Below are 18,175 nucleotides of genomic sequence, written 5' to 3' on the forward strand. Positions count from 1 at the left end.
ACTTTAAACTAAGGTGAACTTGGATCTATAAACTATAGTATAGTGTCCAATGGAGTGTGAAAAAAGGGACAGAAAAGTCTGATTATAGAAACAAATGTGAAGTTGTACAATTCTGCAACTGCACAATGGTATCAGGCTAATCTAGTCTATCTGTGCCATTACTGTAGCATCCTGTCAGCAGTTTTGCACTAGCAAACTGACATACTGGTTTTCCCTTCTAGCCACACAGGGAATCACAGGAATGCAAATATTGGCACACATGCTAATAAGGACAATGCAACTCAACATCCAGTTTTATCAGATGCTATAGGGGGAGACTATCAGGTAATAAAATAAATCATGGTAAATTTTTTTCATTTCAAATAAATAATTCAGAAATGGCAATGGCTGACCAGTTCCAAAGTAAAAAAAAAAATAGATAAGTAAAAGAGAGAGAGAGAGCCTAAAGCTACCCTGTGTTCATTTGGATAACTTAGTGAAGTTAATTAGTCTAACAAAATCCTGGAACTATTTTGGTTGTACCGACCCCACTCTAACACCAGTGTTGACTGGTTTAGGGGTTGGCATGGGATGCAAATCCCTCCTTAACTTAGTTAAGCCTGCTGAGCAAACACGAAGAATAAGGGCCTTCCTTCTGCATAGTTTGAAAGCTTCTCTAGTACAAAGGCAACTTCAGGGCTTTCTGTGTAATGTATGTAGTCACTGCCATATAAAAAATTTACCGCAAAGACAACACTAACTATTCATTTATCATGATTAGTACATTCTGAGAGAGCCAACAACTTGGTACTTGAGAAAATGCTTTTCCATAGACATCTGCACAGCTGCTCCTATTATGAGCAGGAGACCTCTTCTAGCTAGACTAGCCAACAAACATCTCAGAAGAAGGCAATGACAAACTTTCAAGAAAACTACATGGACTGAGATTACCACTTTACTTTTTAATCTATGATTACTTGCTTGACATCATCTGAGAAGAGAGTTTTTTTGTTGTGGCATTCCATTTTAGGCTATTCTCTCCCTCCCCCCTGGGCTCTCTTTACATTTAAAATAAACAAAAAAGCTTTGTCCAAGATATTGTTTAACGTATAGTGGTTCACCATTATGATTCTGGAAGCCAGCTATTTAATTGGAATTATGTTCAAAACTCTTCCTTAAGCTAAGGGCACTTTATTTCTTTAAAATTTATCCTGTCTCATTTTTTTCGTATTAATTTATATAGTACCCTTGTCCCGTCTCCAATCTTCTTAATCTCTGGTTCCGTATTTTACCAGAGATACATTAAAAATAAACCCAAAGCCTTCCCTTGCCTTTCTACTAGCCAGTATATATAAATGATTGCCTCATCCTTGAAGTTATTTTTACATTAATTTTCCTTGCTTCCATAATTTTGTTACTTGGTTAGCTATGCTGCCACTGAATTTTCCCCTTCCCAATTTAATAATAGACCTCAAGAAACTGCAGAGAAAACTGCAAAGGCCACCAAATGCTGGATCTGGTAGGGTGTTGTTGAGAGATTATCAGAAGCCATCATGAACATCTGAAAAAAAGATGTGGGGCAGAGAGATAATCCTGGGAGCAAACAGAAGGGTTGCTGCATGCGGACTTTCCAGCACTGGGAAATTCGATTTGGTACGTGTGACTGGATGACAAGATGTCATAGCTGAAGAGACTGCATTGGTAAGTCACATTTCTAGGGATAAGACAAGACAGGCAGATGGAAATGGCTGGCTTGATAAACATTAATTCTCAGAAATCCAGGCCACTGATTTCTAGCTGCTAATGCATTTAGCACATGCACTTGGTTTTTGGAAACAATCTTCTTTCCTGAAGGAGGGCTACTGCTTTCAAACGTAAGCTGATGCTGCCAGAAAAAGCTATCTTTGGAATCTCTCCTCCTGAGTATTCAGATGGATGCAATCACAGACGCGTTCATGCAGAAAAGAATTCGATACTCAGAAATCTAAAAAGAGATGGAACTTTTCTGCGTCCATAATATTTCTTTTCTGTCATAACCTATTATTCTTCTCCCTTCTTTCTTCCCTCACAATTCTCAAGACTAATTGGATGAACAAACACCACTGCTTTCTTGCAAGTGTAGGTAACCTCTCCAGGTTAGCTTGACTCTTGGGGAAGTCACGGACACTTCCATGTAGTTTATTTGATAAGCGGCTTGACATTATTTTCTTTCAGAAAGGTGATTTTCCCCCCCTTTCCTTTTAATCTAGCCTGGACTTTCCAAATGATATCCCATCTGAGTATTAACCAGGTTAACCCTTGTTTAGCTTTTTCAGATCAGCCATGGTTGACTAGATGCTACCACCAACCTGGGCTTCTTGCAAATATGAACAGTCATAGAGCCAAATTTGTGCATCGCTATCCATATGTACAGCACACTATGTTCAAATGCATTTATTTCCAGGTAAGTATACGACACTGCAATTATAGCCTGAAACAAACAAACAAACGTGTGTGTGCATATATATTTGTTAAAATTCTAAACTACCTTTCAAACTTAGTTATATGATAGAGTGGAAAAAGAAAACATGTTAACTTCACTTAGCGCAGTGATTCATGTAGTATGGTGTTATGATAAAGCAGAGATGACTAAGTGTCAGAAGCATTTTAAGTTAGTGCATCCATTTTTTTTATAGAGAGCCAGTCTGGTGTAGTGGTTAAGGCATCAGGCTACAAACTCGGAGAATGTGAGTTCTAGTCCTGAACTAAGGCACAAACCCAGCTGAGTGATCTTGGGCCAGTCACTCTCTCTCAGCCCTAGGAAATAGGCAATGGCAAACCACTTCTGAAATCTTGCCATGAAAACTGCAGGGACTAGTCCAGGTAGTTGCTAGTCAGTTTGGTGACTCAAAGACACATATATATTATTATTTTGCTTTGCTTCTAAACAGTAAACAGTTATGTCAAATAACCACTGTGTATTTTCCCTATTTTTATCATAACCACATCCTCCACATTATCATGTCTATTTCCCCAAAGTGCTTTCCTAGTGTCTCATGAAAATGTCTTTTTAAAATTTCATCATTACTTTTCCTGTTTTTTTAAAAACCAATTACATATTAGTTTGTCTTGATTCCATGTAGCTGTAAATATTGCTTAATGTTTCTTATGATACATATGTGGGAATTGCACAGAATACAAGGATGTTCTGCAGCACTGCTATTTCACTATCAAAGATGTGGAGCCATCATTTCCATTCTGCCTCTCAGCTACATTACATTAGCCTTTCCCATTCTGTTGCCCTCCTGATGGGATGGGACTGTAACAGCCTCCAGAGATCCCAGGCAGCATGGCCCACGATGAGGAATTCTGTACTTAGCCTCAACATATATAGAAGGTGGAAGATTCTGTTGGAAAATCCTTGATGTTGACAAGAATCTTTATCATGCGTGCTCTAACTCTTTTCTGATATTACAGTTAGCGTGATAGAGTTACAGAACTGTGTCTTCAAAATGTACTAACACAAGAGTGCCAACCTGGTAGTCTCCAGAGATTTGGGACTCACAAATCCCTTGAGATGGATTAGGTCCACAGTTCTTATCTAGGCGTTGCTGACCTTCATAAGTTACTTCAATTTATGAAGGTCATCAGAAGACATTCATCTTATAAAAATCATGTGCTACATTCTGAATTGGATACCTCTTAGTAGCTATTCAGTAAGGTTTACAGCTGAAGGCATATCTGCACCCCTACCATTTCTATTCCCTAACCCCAAAAGCTCTTTGAAGCATACCCTTTGAAGCATACTGTATCATCATTTCTGTTGACCTCAAAGAACTGAAGCAAAGTACAAAAAATGTCAGGAAGTCATGGTCCTGCATTAAATTTATGCTGGCCCTGATATGAATGATACCCTTCATCTATTCTACTCAAAGGGGAAACAAAATAAATTGCTAATGCTCCCTCACCCACATTCTTAGTTTACTGATTGGATGGAATCTATCTGGTCATATGTATAAAAAAGAAAAACAAATCTGAGCAATGCTATGAGAACAACGACAATGCCATCAAGTCACTTTCCTCGTTTAAAAACGGTGAAGTTGAGGCTCATGGACCAGACGGCAGGTGAGAGAATTGCCCTACGTGGAATAGCACAAGCTCTGCAGAACTGCAGTAGTTCAGAGAATTAGCCTATTTGCTCCAGTTCTGCTGCAGAACCAGAAATACAGAAATAACTCTCATACAGAGCCAATGTCATGGGGACGCACATGCCCAGGCTGTTCCTGAACTGCTGGAAAGACTTCATGTGGAGGAGTCCTGAATTTCTGACTAAACTAAAACACTGTTCTCAAATAATCTAAAAATCACATTTTAGCCTGTTTTTGTTTCTACTGTGTGTGAATATCTGTTCATGCTAAGAAAATAATGTCCATTCTAGCCATTTTGTGAAAATATTTCTGTAAGCTTTTGTATTGCCCAGTTCTTATTCTGTTCTAAAAAAGTTACCAATATTTTTTTTAAAAAAAAAATTACTTCTGAAATTGTGCCTCACATTAATGTGGATTATTGATTTTCTTGAACAGCCCCCCCTTCCTATATGTTATATTTTGGTTGCAAGCACTTGCGTGTGTTCTCAGTGTTTTGACAGCATTGGTATAAAAACCCTATATTCCTTGGTAAAGATTTAATATACTAGGAAATACTTAATTCTCTCAAAATGAAGATTAACATAAGACTTTTCTATAGGGAGTTTCTTGCCTTCTGCCCTTTTCAGTATGGGTATCAAAATATCGTCCCCCAACCCGGTTTCTTTCAGATCTGTTGATATTGAGCTATAACTCCCCCAGTCAGCAAGATGGAAGTTGTAGTCCAACACATCTGGAGGGAACAAGGTTGGGGAAAGTTGCTACATAGTGTTGGGATTATACATACTGCTCAGAGGCTTTAGTCTGGCTGCCTAAGTTCTTTTTTTTTTTAATGGTCTTCAACAGAAAAGGTTTGACCAAAGCCCAAACTGACACTTTGCATAATGAAAGTATTTTGCTGCAAGCAAAAAGATCTGGATTTATACAAATGCTATATCCTGCCCCATCCTCTTTGTAAACAAGATACCCGCATGCAGCCTGAGATAATATTTGCTTTTGCCATGTGCTTTTTCAATCTCTAATATTTGGTTTTGCTTATTTGATTTCGCTTTATTTTTAAGACTGGAAAAAGTTTCAGTGGGAATATTTTTTGACGAAAGATTTTTGGTTCTAGCCTGAATGATTCCAAGTTGCACTAGTGGAAGTAAAAAAGTCCACTGCCCACATCACTCAAAAGTTAGGACTATGCAGGAAGCATTGCAATTTCAGTGGCTCCTGCCATATACACAAGAGCAGCACCAAGCTGCAACTGGCACTGCATGCTTGTCTTCATGATGCTATAGGGTTTCTGCACCTCTTCTGTAGGTGAGTTAATTTCTAGCTCAGAAGTTTCTTCAAATGCTATGGAGTGGGTAATTTCCTACCAGCTCCAGCTTCTTCCTCACATGATTCTCCTCCTGCCTTTGGGAATTTCATTCCTCAGTTGTTCCTAGTCATTCTGTGGGTTGACTTTGTCATTCATTTACAAAATAGTCACTGTGAAAACAAGCATGGCACGGTGAAGATGAGGGCAGATGAAGGATAAAGTGCTGACCCAAGGACAAATATTTTATACAGTCCTGTTGGTAGGTGAGGGGTGAGCTCTAATCTTCTCATAAGACTGCACATGTCAGTTATTGACGGAGGTTTGTTTGTTTTTTCAAATTTTTAAATAACTAAAACACTAGGAAACCTTAACCAGCACTGTTACTCACACAGGTTATGTTATTCAGCTATCTAGTCATGATTTTCTTTCTGGTCACTTAGCAGAGATGTTATGGGGTGAGCTTCAGACACTGGCCTGATTTACATATAAGCCACGATAGGTGTACTTTTAGCTTAACATGTTGCACAAGTCTACCTAAGCAGATTGGGAAGTCAAGGCTCTGAACCACCTCTGCATTCCTGCCAAGAAAATTAGTTGGATATGTTTACAAAGTCATCAGCAGTTGAGCTTGACTTGATAATTTTATCTTTTTATCTCTGACTGCAGAAGTTTCCCACCAGTGACTTATGGCTAATTGTTATGTGTCAACCAGTCACTATAGTTTGTTTGACAAACTATGGTTGAAACAAATCACATTCAATGTCATGCATTAATTCAGTCTTCAAGAAACTGAGCTTGTCTGATAGCAAAGGGCATTAGAATTCACTCTGAAACTGCTGCTAGTTGCCGTAAGCTTAAGAGGGAAACTCTGCTTTAATATTAATTCAGCTAAGGGTGATTTAAGGCTATCTCATGCATGACTAAGGATGACATGATGGTGGCAAGCTTAAGGGATACAGCAAATTAAAGATGTTGACCAACAATGTTTGTACTGTGGTTAGGTGCAAGTGGGGAAAGGCCCTAATTTCAATCAGAAGATTATACATATTTATTGTCTTTTACAGAAGAGGGAGTGCCAGCCAGTCACACCGGAAAAAGGCAAATGGGAAAATGGGACATCAGAAAAAGAAAAATGGAGCACGAAAAGGGAGAAAAAAATGGAGCATCAAACTGCAGACAGCACATATTCATTGGGTTAATACTTGACCCACCAACAACACTATATTATACTGGAATAACACATGAACACATACAATTCAAGAGTTATTGAATCTATAGGAAACTGTAGCCAAAATGCTATTAAATTTATATTACATGTAATGGAAGCAAAAATTGCCAAGGATATCCAACAGACATATTTGACTTCAAAAGAGGATGCTACCATAAAATAAGAAGTCTGCTAGGGAAAAAAAAAAGGAAGTGGAAGGGAAAAGTCAAAAGAACCAAATATCTCAAGAACACTTCAGAGAATATTCAACATCACAATGACAAAAGCTCAGCTAGAATCTATATTACAGATCAGAAAAGTATTACCAAGCCACAAAAATCCTGGCTAAGAAGCAGTGTTGAGAGATATTTTCTTTCAGAAAATGGAAAAATTATCTAAACAAGAACAAAAAGGAACATAAATCATACAAGGAAAATCCAAAAATTAATAAGGTAAGTAAAATAAATTTTGAGAACCATATCTGTAATAATGTTAAGAGTCATAATATTTCAATACATCAGAAATAGGAAACTGGCTACAGAGAAGGCTGAGCAGTTAGGAAGCAAAGAATTGAGAGGCTGGGGATGTTGCAGAGAAGCTGGATAACATTTTTGTGACTGCTGATAGAGTCATCCATGCCTGAACAGATATTTTGAGGGAGCCTGAGTTAGAGATAATAAGAAATGAAGTTCTAGATGTTACTGAAAACAAAGAAATTGCTAGATCCAGAATATACCCATTCAATAGTTCTTAAATAACTCAAATGTGAAATTGCTGATTTAACAAAAATGTTATATATCCTTAAGATTTGCCTTTATGCTAGAAAAATGAACATTTAATATAACACAACTTAAAAGCCTTTTCCAGGTGAAATATACAGAAAAGCAAGTCCTGCTAATGACTAATCAACATGAGGCAGCATAAGTTCTCTTTGCAATTCTTTACAAGCAGACCATCAGTTTTGATAAGCTCTTTAAGAATGTTGACAAGAATATAAATATAGATGATGAAAGTTTGATTTTCACAAAGTTCCTGATAAATTAGCTACCTAAGACTTGTAAGACATCTGAGACTTATAAGCAGATTTTGCTGTTGACAGCATCACTATCCACTATAGTCACAAACTGGTTGAAGAACTGGTAAAGAGAAGGAGTCAACAGACAGTTCACAAGAGGGGATGTAAACAACACAAATCTACAGTTATTCATAAATGATCTGGAGTTAAAGGTTGAGCAAGGAAATGGACAACTTTACTTATGATGCCAAATTGTTTGGGAAAATAATAGCAAAAGCAACCCCAAACAGCTTTGTGGTTTCTTTAATAAGAGGTAATTGTCTTAAAATGGCAAAACCAATTCCGTGCAAACAAGCTTGTCCAATGGGGTAAAAAAATCTTAATTTTATATATATATGATTGATTGCTCACTGATCAGGATCTGTTGATAGTAGTGGATGAATCTGATGAAATCATCAACTCCAAGTGCAGCTACTGTGAAAAGGGCATATTACATATTGGTGATAATTAGGAAAACAACAGAATCATGCCTTTTTGTGATATACAGCACAACTACGCAATGAATACTACACAGAGGTCTAATCAATGCACCTTTTAAAGTATATGGTTGCTAGAAAATGGCAACCAAAATCAACAGACTAAAACAAAAGCCCAGATAAAGGCAAATAAAAGAATATGACAAGAAAATTTAATGTCTTGCTTCTCTCCTCCGCTCAAAATAAAAGAATTCTACTTGCCCAATAAAGCTGATAGGTGGGAAATTCAGAATAGACAAAAGAATAGACAAACTCCTTCACATACAGGAAGCTAAATTTTGGAGTTCCTTACAAAAAAAAAAAACCCCTCACAAAACCACCAGTCACCAATTTGAACAACTTTAATATGGGATTAGACTAATTAGAACAGAACTATCAATGGCTAAAGCTATTACAGCTTTGTGGTACTACCAATATCAGAAACTGCATGGCTTCCATACCAGTGGTAGGAGATTATAAGAAATAAGGTCCTCTAATAGTCATAACTGCTTGGGAACTCTTCATTCCGTTGGGAGGAGATGGGTGGTGACAAATTTGATAAACAAACACACACACATTATCTGGCAACCGTAGGAACAGAACACTAACTAGGTAAACCTTTCATCTGATCCACCATAGTTTAGTTAGTTCAATCTTTTTCTGTAGAGTGATACTTCTGTGGGTATCCATCAATATTTTAACCAAATATACCAAAGAAAAGTTACTTGAAAAGTTATCCACAATTTTACATCCCCTACCTTATCCAGGGAAAGACCTCTTTCCTTTTCCTTTCATGGTTTTTCACTTCCCTAAAAGCTCCAGCTAATTAAGAACATTTTAGCTGTGCTGAGTCATCAGGCTGCACCATAACCCACAATGGCTGAGTTCACACATCCTACTTAGCCTAAGCTCCACTTTAGGACTTAGGAGGCTGCATGAGCTAAGATTTTATATTTTTATGAACTCATTAGATATGTAGCCACACATTTATTCTTCTGTTCATAAACAAACATTTTTCTTAGTGTTTCTTTTGAAGAAATTTTCATTATTCAAATTTTGCATACAAGTATTTTAGTGCCTATTAGCATCTGAGGCCTAATTCTCACTTTCAATAAAAGTATTATTAATATTTAAATGTTAAGACAGAGCTCTATAGAATGTCCAACATATAAAGTTATGAGAAATAAATGTCTACCCCATCCCATTTTAAAAAATAGATAAATATTTTCATTGCTTTTCTTTTAAAATGAACAGGTTTTCTGTTTTATGTATGAACATCAATATGGGTTTTTGGAGGAGGAATAGCAGTACAAAAATAAAATCAGTAATAATAGTCTTGGCTGTATTTTACCACAGCAATGAAAAATGTTCACTATCTAGGCAATTCAAGTCAGGATTCAGATCTAGGGCTTGCTCTGAAATGCTTATCGTAGACGATATGACTAAAGAGTTATTTATGTTCAACTAGAAGGTATATACCTTCTTTCACCATCAAGAAACTGCAATGACCAATTGGGATTAAAGGATAGGGCAGGGCAAAGCTGTGGCTTTTATACAGAAGCAGGACTCCTCCAAGTTCCTGTGCCTTTAATGATGCTAAGGAGCTTGTCAACATGAAATTGTAGCAGATTAATGGCCAGTTTTAGTCAGTTACCAGAAAACCTTATTTTCAACTGGTTTTCAACATGTTTTGCATTCTCTGTTCATTAATTCCAAGTGACATAAATAGAAAGACTGTGTCTGCAAATTAACAAAGTGGATCTATCATTCACAAACTCATTTCCTGTACTTATTAGGTGCACACAGGGACTCAGTCCAAGGAGAACTGTGGGAATATGGGCATGCATTTGCATACTTAGGATACAGCTTCATTTTACCTAAGCCTTTATCCAACACTGCTGTTAAACGACTGCTCATTTAACATTCCCAAAGGTTGTTAGGTAAGCCCCTTCCAAAATGTCACCTGACTGACGGTCTGCTAAACAGCCAAGTGTTCAAAGCAAACATCATGACATAAGCGGGGCAGCAACCTGTTTCCAGGGGTGGGGCCCACAGGTGGACTCCAATTTAGGAGAGAGTGCCAGTGAAAGCCAATGCACGCGTGGTCAGTGGACTGATCCTGCTACCTAGAATGATTCTTGACTTTAGCAACAGGATGTGAGCCTCTCCCACACTACTTCCCAAGGTAATAAACACATTCTCCTCCCGTTTAGCTCAAGCAAAGATGAAAACCTGCTTAAAACACTCAGGTACTGCCAACACATTTTAAAATACAGCAAGAGAGAGAGAGAGAGAGAGATAACTCAGCTTGCATGTTATGGGGAAGAAGACAACATTCACAGACATGAAGCACAAAATTATCAAAGACCCTGGGAAATTAGGCAGCTGAGGGTTTCTCTCCCATTAAACAAGCAGAGGCATCCCCAGGACCTGTTTTCAAGGGACAGTTTGCAATACTGGGAGTGGCATCAACTAGCAAGGAAGGAAGCCATATTAACCCCTCCTCAATCAGTACCCGGTCATAACAAAAGGCTACTATAGGCTGGGAAGCAACAGAGGATCAAAAGAAAGGATTAAGAATCCAAAGGGACAGAAAGGGACTCTCCATTCCACACACAACACTGCAGCTCAGGGCCTTCTCCTGTCAAAGTCTTCCAAAACTATATAACACAGAGATTATTCATGTGTGTACATGTCAAAGCAATGACCTTAATCTGCAGCTATGAACAAAACTTACTTCACTATCCTCTCAGACCACTCCCTAAATTGCAACTGGATGGCAGGAAAAAGAAAAGTGCAATCAAAACCCACAACTACCTACAGATTTGGCAAAAGGCCCAGAGAGAACACCACTGGAAGAGGAAAACCAGTGAATACAGAAAGTATCACAATTAGTATTGGTTGCTTGTAGAGGATGCAACCACTGGCACTCCTATTATTCAGCCACCGCCTCCCACCCCTGGCACTGACAGGAAGTGTTTACAGAAAGCAGAGTCACAATACAGCTCGGAACCGAGACAGGCAAGCAGGTGGTGGTCAACCCTTCCCTTCCCGACCCCCCAAACCCAACCGATTCTCCAGGGCAGAAAATTCCCAGCCCCGGAGAAAACGCTGAACTTACTTCCTCGCGCCAATAAGATGTGCCGGTCCACAGCCTAGCGTTAGTGCCTGCGAGGCGGCGGCGGCTACTAGACCGGGAAATCGCCGGGAGGGGGGGACCGGAGCGTGTGTTGTCACACACTATCCTTGGACACGCCTCGCCCCTTTACACAGCGTTCCACGCAGGGCTTTCTTAAGCCGTGGAGCCATCTCTGCGTAGAATTGCACTTGTGGACGATTAACAACGAGGAACCCAAAGCTTCAGAATGAAACCCACATACCTGGAAGAATACAAGTCACCCTTCAGCCTCCTTACGATCCCCCTAACGTCCCTCGACTGACAATCAGACACACCCCATAATAGCTGTCGCCTCGCACACGAGACTGTTCCCCTGACAGAAGCAGTCCCGGTGTCTTCCTTCTTGCACGCCGATGACTGCCTCCCACGTTGCTTTTGGCCAAAGGAAGCGCCACCTCCCAAACTGATACCCCTCCAATTCTCTCCTTAGAAAGGAGAGTGGTGGGGACGATGCTGACGACCCACCGGGAGAGGGGGGGAAGGCTGGCCTTTACGCCCCACTTTGGAGATTCGGGTTGCAGCTGCTGCGGCTCCAGCTAAAATCCAGGGAAAGAGACCCGCAGCCCGCCTTTCCTCCCCCATTTTGGCTCATAAAAGCCAAGCACTGCAATTAGCAGCCACCGTACACGGCTGCCCTGGGACGCGCTGTCTGAACCACTGCAGGACCTCTGGCTCCTACAGTCCGCACCTTGAATATTCCCAAACGGCTGAAAGCTGATCCGGAGAACGCCCACAGATCTGCAGGCGCTTAGTTGCTGCTTTTCCTATTCTCCGGGTGCTGTTAAGGAATTACACAGGTGGGACGAATCAACCTTCAGAGAACGTACTTCTAGCCCAAAAATAGCATTAAGAATTGAAGGAGGAAGGTTTACTTACTAGCTGTAGCCGGCGAAGCTTTTCTTGAAAAACAGAAAAGCAAAGCTGCGCTTTCCTGTAAGGTTTCTTTTAAAAAACGAGGAAATGCAAAGTTTGCGCGGTGGGTGGAAAAAGAAGCGCCTTTGCGAGACTCCGCGTCCCCCTGCCGCAGAAGTCTGGCTACTCTTAGTCAATGTTCCGTTGGTCCGATGCAGTGGCGAACTTTCCACCTGGGCGGCGGAGGAGCCCCGTGTTTGCAGCGCCCGCCCCGCATTGGCACCGAACAGCGAGGCGCCCGCTCCGCTCGGGTGCTGCCGTGACGGCGGCTTGGACAATGTGTGCGCGCAAAGCCAGCCCCAGGCAGCGGGCGGCACACGCCCAAGCGCCACTCGCCGCCCACTCGTCGCTCGCAACCTCTCGGAGCAGCTGATAGGCGCTTCTGCTAACCCTTCGGGCACCCGGTCGCGGCTCCGCCACTCCTCCGACCTCGTGGTCGGCTGCGAGACACGTCAATCACTCCCAGAGCAACCTTCTTCCTTGGCCCCGCCCGCTGCTGTGCTGCGGCCTGGGCTTTCGGAGAGCGGCGAGGAGCTCGAGGAGGAGGGAGGAAATGGGTGTAGCGAGCTGGGAGAAGGGAATCGCCTCTCGCAGAGCTTATTTTTAGAGCCTGCTGCTTCCTGCAGACAAATAAGGCCTCCTCCTCTTCTGCCGGGATGAGGGGGTGCGCGCTCTCCTTTCCTCCCGAGGTAAATATTCCATCCAGGCTTAGATCTCCTCTCCCTTTTGAGCAAGGCTTCACTCAGCAGCGCTCCCATTTCCTTCCTTTTTTTTTAGGACCGCTTTTTGTGCGTAGCTTGGCTTTGCCGCTGCCGCCGCTGCTCTTACTCTTAGGGCCTCCTCTCTATTATCTTTTCCTGGCCTACACAGAGAAGTGCCGGCTGTGAAGTCAGTAGGGTGTGAGAATCCGCGCTCGCCTGGTTGGAAAAGGCGAAAGGGAGGATGAATAGGGAAGCACACAAAGGAATGGCAACTTTCTCCAACCTGGCGCTCTCCAAGGGTGGACTACAAATCCCATTATCCCCTCCTACAGTTGTGTGAACTGCAGGCTATTACCCTGGACAGGCACCAGCTTGCCGGTAGCCAGGGTAGAATATTGTAAATTTGCATCCTCCTTACTCGCTAGTCAGTTCATTAGACTTCTAAGGAAATATATTGCAATATCAGTTCTTAGAAGCGCGTTTCTCCAAAGTGATGGACTATTTTGTACATTGTTAAGTTAATTTTATAACCTTTTGTCTTTGAATTGAGTGGGCAATGTGTGATCAAATATTTTGTTGTTTATTCGTTTAGTCACTTCTGACTCTTCGTGGCTTCATGGACCAGCCCACGCCAGAGCTTCCTGTCGGTCGTCAACACCCCCAGCTCCCCCAGGGACGAGTCCGTCATCTCTAGAATATCATCCATCCACCTTGCCCTTGGTCGACCCCTCTTCCTTTTGCCTTCCACTCTCCCTAGCATCAGCATCTTCTCCAGGGTGTCCTGTCTTCGCATTATGTGGCCAAAGTATTTCAGTTTTGCCTTTAATATCATTCCCTCAAGTGAGCAGTCTGGCTTTATTTCCTGGAGGATGGACTGGTTTGATCTTCTGGCAGTCCAAGGCACTCTCAGAATTTTCCTCCAACACCACAGTTCAAAAGCATCGATCTTCCTTCTCTCAGCCTTCCTTATGGTCCAGCTCTCGCAGCCATATGTTACTACGGGGAACACCATTGCTTTAACTATGCGGACCTTTGTTGTCAGTGTGATGTCTCTGCTCTTGACTATTTTATTGAGATTTGTCATTGCTCTTCTCCCAAGGATTAAGCGTCTTCTGATTTCCTGACTGCAGTCAGCATCTGCAGTAATCTTCGCACCTAGGAATACAAAGTCTTTCACTGCTTCTACATTTTCTCCCTCTATTTGCCAGTTATCAATCAAGCTGGTTGCCATAATCTTGGTTTTTTTGAGGTTTAGCTGCAAGCCAGCTTTTGCACTTTCTTCTTTCACCTTCATCATAAGGCTCCTCAGTTCCTCTTCGCTTTCAGCCATCAAAGTGGTATCATCTGCATATCTGAGATTGTTAATGTTTCTTGCAGCGATTTTAACTCCAGCCTTGGATTCCTCAAGCCCAGCATGTCGCATGATGTGTTCTGCATACAAGTTGAATAGGTAGGGTGAGAGGATACAGCCCTGCCGTACTCCTTTCCCAATCTTAAACCAGTCCGTTGTTCACGGTCTGTTCTTATTGTTGCTACTTGGTCGTTATACAGATTCTTCAGGAGGCATACAAGATGACTTGGTATCCCCATACCGCTAAGAACTTGCCACAATTTGTTATGGTCCACACAGTCAAAGGCTTTAGAATAGTCAATAAAACAGAAATAGATGTTTTTCTGAAACTCCCTGGCTTTTTCCATTATCCAGCGGATATTGGCAATTTGGTCTCTAGTTCCTCTGCCTTTTCTAAGCCCAGCTTGTACATCTGGCAATTCTCGCTCCATAAATTGCTGAAGTCTCCCTTGCAGGATCTTGAGCATTACCTTACTGGCATGTGAAATGAGTGCCACTGTTCGATAGTTTGAACATTCTTTAGTGTTCCCCTTTTTTGGTATGGGGATATAAGTTGATTTTTTCCAATCTGATGGCCTTTCCTGTGTTTTCCAAATTTGCTGGCATATAGCATGCATCACCTTGACAGCATCATCTTGCAAGATTTTGAACAGTTCAGCTGGGATGCCGTTGTCTCCTGCTGCCTTGTTATTAGCAATGCTTCTTAAGGCCCATTCAACCTCACTCTTCAGGATGTCTGGCTCTAGCTCACTGACCGCACCATCAAAGCTATCCCAGATTGTCATGAGTGCCGTTGAGCTGAAGTCATCAGCGCAATGGCACACATGACAATAGCAAGGAAATAGGTGAAGGGGTGCAAGATAAGTAGCCATCAACCCACAACGACTAACGGCCAACAAACAATAACTAAACGGATCACGGAGCACACCCAAGCCATCAGCGCCAATACAACGGAGATCGCCCAGCTGACAGCAATCAGCAGAGGAATAGAAAACCTGATGATGGGCGATCCCGGAACCCCTCACCCACCGGCAGGGCAACGTATTGGACAAAGGGGGGTGACGTGACCACGAGTGAGGGGGCGCTGACCGGCGCGGGGTATTTAAACCCCGCACCGGCGCGCTCCTGTCACTCTCAGCTTTTTTCTTCCAACGCTGTAACTGCGCTGTGAATAAATCAGAGCCTGATCCACGAACCAGTGTCTGAGTATTATTCAGAGGCAGGCAGCGCATGACACAGATATTGTTATCCTTCCTATACAGGTCTTCCATATATTCTTGCCATTTTTCTTGATCTCTTCTTCTTCTGTTAGGTCCTTGCCATCTTTGTTTTTGATCATACCCATTTTTGCCTGGAGTTTACCTCCAATGTTTCTAATTTTCTGGAAGAGGTCTCTTGTCCTTCCTATTCTATTGTCTTCTTCCACTTCCGTGCATTGCTTGTTTAAAAATAATTCCTTATCTCTTCTAGCTAACCTCTGGAATTTTGCATTTAATTGGGAAATCTCCCCCTATCGCTGTTGCCTTTTGCTTTCCTTCTTTCTTGGGCTACTTCTAGTGTCTCAGCAGACAGCCATTTTGCCTTCTTGGTTTTCTCTTTCTTTGGGATGTATTTTGTTGCCACCTCCTGAACAATGTTGCGAACTTCTGTCCAGAGTTCTTCCGGGACCCTATCTACTAAGTCCAGTCCCTTAAATCTATTCTTCACCTCCACTGCATATTCCTCAGGAATATTAGTGAGCTCATATCTAGCTGATCTGTGGGTCTTTCCTAATCTCTTTAGTCTGATCCTAAATTGTGCAAGAAGAAGTTTGTGATCTGAACTCCAGTCAGCTCCAGGTCTTGTTTTTACCAACTGTATAGATGTCCACCACCTTTGGCTGCAGAGGATGTAGTCAATCTGATTTCGGTGTTGTCCATGTGGGGAAGTCCATGTATAAAGCCGTCTCTTAGGTTGTTGGAAGAGAGTGTTTGTTATGCAGAGTGAGTTGTCTTGGCAAAATTCTATCAGCCTATGGCCTGCTTTGTTTTGTTCTCCCAGGCCATGCTTACCTGTAACTCCAGGTGTCATTTGACTACCCACCTTAGCATTCCAGTCTCCTGTGATGAAAATAACATCTCTTTTCAGCGTGTTGTCCAGTAGGTGCTGCAGATCCTCACAGAACTGCTCTACTTCAGCTTCTTCAGCATCTGTGGTTGGGGCGTATATTTGGATCACTGTGATGTTAGATGGCTTGCCCTGAATTCGAATTGAGATCATTCTGTCGTTTTTTGGATTGTATCCAAGCACTGCTTTAGCCACTTTACTATTAATTATGAAGGCTACTTCATTTCTTCTGTGGTCCTCTTGTCCACAGTAGTAGATCTGGTGGTCATTTGATGTGAAGTGGCCCATTCCAGTCCATTTCAGTTCACTGATGCCCAAAATGTCTATCTTTAATCTTGACATCTCACCAATAACCACATCCAATTTGCCCTGGCTCATAGATCTTACATTGCAGGTTCCAATGGTGTGTTGATCCTTAGAACATCGGATTCGCCATTCACCACCAGCACCGTCAGCTGCTAGCCTTCCTTTCGGCTTTGAGCTAGCTGCGTCATCACGTCTGGGGCTAGTTGAACTCATCCTCTGTTCCTCCCCAGTAGCGTTTTGACCATCTTCCAACCTGGGGGTCTCGTCTTCCGATGGTATACCGACATATCTCTGGTTGTACTGATCCATTTAGTTTTCAAGGCAAGAATACTGGGGTGGGTTGCCGTTACCTTCCCCAGGGATCGCATTTAGTCTGACCTCTCTGTCATGACCTTCCCGTCTTTGGTGGCCCTTCATGGCTTAGCTCATGGCATCATTGAGGTGCTCAAGCTCCAGCACCACGACAAGGTAACAATCGTTTGCTGAAGGTGATCAAATATATACCTGTAGAATTCTGGTTGTTATGGTACAACATTTTGAATTATTTTGGAGAACATTTTTATTTTATTCTGATTTAGGCTATTATTAAAGAACTGTACATACTGTACCCTGAAGAAAAGTGTAGTTATCTGCTTTGCAGATTTTATCCAGACTATACAGTATAAATGAGGAAACAAGCTTCCTGGTGTCAAACTGCTATAAGAGCATTGCAAAGAATCAAACAAGGTCAGAATGAATTAGCTATAAACAAAATGCTCCTTTAAATCCAGCATGTTTTCTTTTATGTTTTTTATTCATATAAAATATGATGAGTGCTTAGAATTGTGATATCATGCCTAATTTTCTGCAAATGTGGTACATTTATTTGCAGAACCCTTACATTTATTATATTTTTATACCACCACACTCTACATAGGCTCATGGTGATGTCAGTAAAAACTCAGAATAGTCATACAAATATCAAAATAAAAGCAAATATAGTAATACACTAACACCATTGATCCTTTTAATATTTTATTGTCATATAATATAGCAGGTATCCCAGTGAAGACCTTAACCCTTCTGAACAGCTTAATTTTGATGGCTTTCCTGCAATTCCAAAGCAATGATGCCATTCAGATTTCTGGTAGAAGCCTATTCTGTAGGGTAGGCGCCATTACAGAAAAACCTACATTTCTTGCTCTCACCTGGATGTCTCATGTGGAAGGAACCCTTAGCGTTCTTACCAGGATGTCCAAACTGGGTGGGTAGGATCCATTGGAAGCAGATGGCCCTGCGGGTACCTAGGAGCCAAGCAATGTAAAGCTTTGTTGGCCAAAACTAGCACTTTGAACGGTATCTGGGATTTCATTGGCTAGCAATGCAGAACACCCAACATTGATGTCACGTATAAGTAATGGCACCTATCCACTGACAAGCAAACTGCTGCATCTGGGGCCAATTGCATCTTCTGAGTACCCTTCAAAAGCAGTTCC

General features: G+C 41.7%; 1 protein-coding gene across 2 annotated transcripts in view; it reads right to left on the reverse strand.

Moving 5' to 3' along the window:
- The window catches only part of HRAS (HRas proto-oncogene, GTPase), a 59,605-nt gene extending 47,291 nt beyond the window's left edge, over positions 1 to 12,314 (reverse strand). Inside the window, exons 1-2 of one of the 2 annotated variants that reach the window (XM_063289281.1) lie at positions 12,201 to 12,277; positions 11,268 to 11,457 (exon numbers count right to left, since the gene is read on the reverse strand). The gene's annotated coding sequence lies outside the window, so the exon portion shown is untranslated. Of the gene's footprint in view, positions 1 to 11,267; positions 11,458 to 12,200 lie in introns of both variants that reach the window. The other variant, XM_063289280.1, reaches the window with a different exon arrangement.
- Between the last annotated feature and the right edge of the window lie 5,861 nt (positions 12,315 to 18,175).

The sequence above is a fragment of the Candoia aspera genome, chromosome 1 (assembly GCF_035149785.1).
Source record: "Candoia aspera isolate rCanAsp1 chromosome 1, rCanAsp1.hap2, whole genome shotgun sequence".
Lineage (NCBI taxonomy): Eukaryota > Metazoa > Chordata > Lepidosauria > Squamata > Boidae > Candoia > Candoia aspera.